A 3,564-nucleotide genomic window follows, 5' to 3' on the forward strand; every position below is an offset into this window, starting at 1 on the left:
ATCAGGAACTGCCCAAAAAACCAGAGATATTTGACTCGTGGCTGTTGCTTTGCCTCCCACAGACTTGTCATCCCTTCTCCCCTGGGTGACAGAGCCACCAAGGATTACACATAGCCCATTTCTTCTCAGCAGTGAGAAGCCCTGAAGAGGGGTTAATCTCCCGGAGCCCTCAAAATAGAGGCATTCCTTCCATTTGGGAAATTAACCATGAATTGGGGTTCTCTCTCCAGACCAGGAAGTTACAGGAAGAGAACATAGGTGGGGTTTTTGATAAGTATTGTTTAACAAGTTTAACAATAGAAGCTGGTAACATTCAGTAAGACAAGGAAGGTGACATTCCATAATGCAATTTTCAAGAAGTTAAGTGGATCCCTTAACAAAAGCTTGATTTTAGCAAACATTCTCTTCTTACAGCAATTTCCCAGTATCTTTACATATCAATCAGTAACCTGTCTGTCTTTGATCCAACAACCTTGCTGTGTTACAATTCCTTATCTTACAACAGAGACTATAGCCTGGGGAAAATTTCCTGTCTTTTGTAAGGTCAATATTTAAAACTGCAAGGCTTTGGAAAACCAGGCCCTGTGAAGTGCATTTGCTTTATGCATACTCTACACATGGCCCTGTGTGCTGGGCTGTATGCAGTTCACCTGGGGAAGACATTACTGGGAGGTGGAGGTGGGAGGCAGGACTGACTGGCTGGTTGGCATGTGCAGGGAGAACGTGATGAGGTTGGGATTTTCCTGGACTATGAATCAGGAACCATCTCCTTCTACAATATAAATGACAGGTCCCATATGTATACTTTCCCCAAGGAATCTTTCTCTGGCCCCCTTCATCCTTTATTGTGCTTATGGTCATTTGCTGACCATCTGCCCAATTGATAATGGGCCTTTGGAGGTCACAGTCCTTGCTGATGCCCAGGACCTTTCTAAGCACTTTCTATTGTTCCCCATGGGAACAATAGGCCAGTGAGTCATTGCCAGGGACTGGCACATGGCCCTTCCCATGGAAAGTGTTTGAAGTGCAGGCAGTGGGGAAGACAGGCCACCAGGGGAACACTGGGGCACAGCATGGACAAGTGATCTGCCCTCCAATCAGCACAGGATGACTCAGTGGAGACTAGTCAGGAATACAGAACTGCAGGGCATGCAGTTTGCTGAAAAGGCTCAGGCCCAGACCAGAGTTTCTACAAAACCCAGGTGTACTTGACCTCACAAGCCCCAGAAGTGCTTACAAGTTCAAGAGTTAAAACCTGAGCTGCACAAAAAGCCTTCTTTCTCAAAGGAATCAGCAAAGCAGCAATTTAGCTCAACCACAGGACTCAAGTGCTGGGTCCCTTAGGAAGTTCTCCCATTTTAGACGTAACCAAAGGACAATAAATTAGTTCCAGTGCAGAGTTTAAGTGGTGGGAAGAGTGAATAATCCTACTCAAAATTGAGAGAAAAAACAAAAACTCCACAGATCAGAGACAAAGTTCTGATGTTAACCAGTAAAGGTCTAACACCACCAAAGAACACTGTATTAGTCAGGGTTCTCCAGAGAGACAGATTCAATAGGATATGTTATAATTATATGAGAGGGATTTATTAGGGGAATTAGCTCATGTGGCTGTGAAGAAAAGTCCCACTATAGGCCGTGTATAAACCGGATGCTGGTAGTATAGCTCAGTCTGAGTCCAAAGGTCTCAAAACCAGGGGAGCTGATGGTGACCTTGGTTTAAGTTCTGGAACCCAAAAGCTGAAGAGTCTCAAGCTCTGTTGCCCACGGACAGGAGAAAAGAGTGTATCCCAGAAAGCACTTCATCTCTTTCCTCTTCTTTTGTTCTCTCCGGACCCCCAGCAGATTGGATGGTTCCCACCCACACTGAGGGTGGTTCTTTCACACCCAGGCCACTCAGACTCTCATACTAATCTCTGCTGGAAACACCCTCATGGACACACCTGAAAAGATTGCTTTACCAGGTTTCTCAGCATTCCTTCGTCTGAGTCGACATCTAGAATCAACCTTCACAAACACCTATAAAACCTAGAAGAATGGAAGTCCTTGGGGCTCCAAAGCTGGGATTACCCCTGATGACCACATCAAGCCCAGTGGTGACTACCAGGCAGCTTCTGGAAGCACCCCGGGCTCCCAGACCAGGGTGGTGGGGGGCTGATGGCCTCGGCAATGCCCCCCTGATGTCCGCACCTAGCCCAGCAAGGACCACTGAGCTGCCACTGGAAGCTCCCCAGTCTCCCAAGCTGGAGCAGTGGGGGGCCAAGGGCCTCAGACATGCCCTCCCCAAGGTCCACAATCAGCCCAGTGATGCCAACTGAGCCACTACTAGAAGTGCCCTGGGCTCCCAAGCTGCGGTGGTGGGAGGTTGAGGGCCTTGGCCATGCACCCTGACCTCCGTATCCAGCCCAGCAATGACCAAGCTGCCACCAGAAGCCCCCTGGGTTCCCCTGCTAGGATGAGGGGGTTGCCATGGCCTCGACCACACCCCCTTCCTTCTCCTCCCATCCTGTCCCCCTCCCCTTTTTCTTCTCCCCTTCCCCCACAACTGCTCTGTAGCATGGCATGGTCCACGCCAGGGCAGGATCCTAAAGGAGTCAGCTTGGGCTGCCCTCTCTGAGTTGGCAGGACCACCAGAGGGAGAGCTGTTGGCAAGGCCACAGCTACAAGCACTTGCTACAATCATAAGGGTTCCTGCCTCGGCTTCATGGTACTGCTTTTGCTTTCTCTTTTGATATTTTCGTTAGCGTGACAGTTCTCTGAATTCCCAAAAGATTATAAAAATAGCACAAATGGGGGCCGGTCCGGTGGCACACTGCTACAGTGCGCTGCTTGGGAGCACAGTGGCGCTCCCGCCGAGGGTTCGGATCCCACATACAGACCGGCCGCTCACTGGCTGAGCAAGGTGCGGGCGCAACACCGAGGGTTGCGATCCATTGCCGGTCACGAAAAAAGACAAAAAGGAAAAAAAAAATAGCACAAATGATTATGTGGTCATTGAACTAAACATTCCCACAGAGGATCCGAGTAAATTGGACAATTTAAAATTATCCCGTTATGATAAATTGACCACACCAACATATGTTCCAAAAGCACCGCTCATGACTAAATATGAGCTGCAGCCTAAACATGCGAATTATATATGGAGTACAAAATGGGGAAAGGAAAAATCTGGTATCCCCCGAGAGAACGTCCAAAATATGATGTAAATTGGCAAACATCATTTACTGGAGATTATATTAATGGCAAGAGAATGGCAAGAGAATTATATTAATGGGAAATTATATGATTGGGATAAATTAAGTATATGGGAATGAAACCATAGAATTCCCTTTCCTTGGTGGTGTCCAGTTTTAAATAAATCATTAAAAATCAGGTATTGGGATAAAAATATATTCTGTAAAATTATTAAACCTACAAAATTAGATCTTAGAAGAATAAGAGAGTACACCTAGTTTTGTGAGGGATGGTGCTGTGCACAAGGACACTTTAACATTTAGATCAAGATTATAGGGCCACAGCCAATGCATAACCTTAAAATGTGCATGATAATGCTGCTCAAATATC

Source organism: Galeopterus variegatus, unplaced genomic scaffold (assembly GCF_000696425.1).
Source record: "Galeopterus variegatus unplaced genomic scaffold, G_variegatus-3.0.2 Scaffold351, whole genome shotgun sequence".
In the NCBI taxonomy this organism is placed as follows: domain Eukaryota; kingdom Metazoa; phylum Chordata; class Mammalia; order Dermoptera; family Cynocephalidae; genus Galeopterus; species Galeopterus variegatus.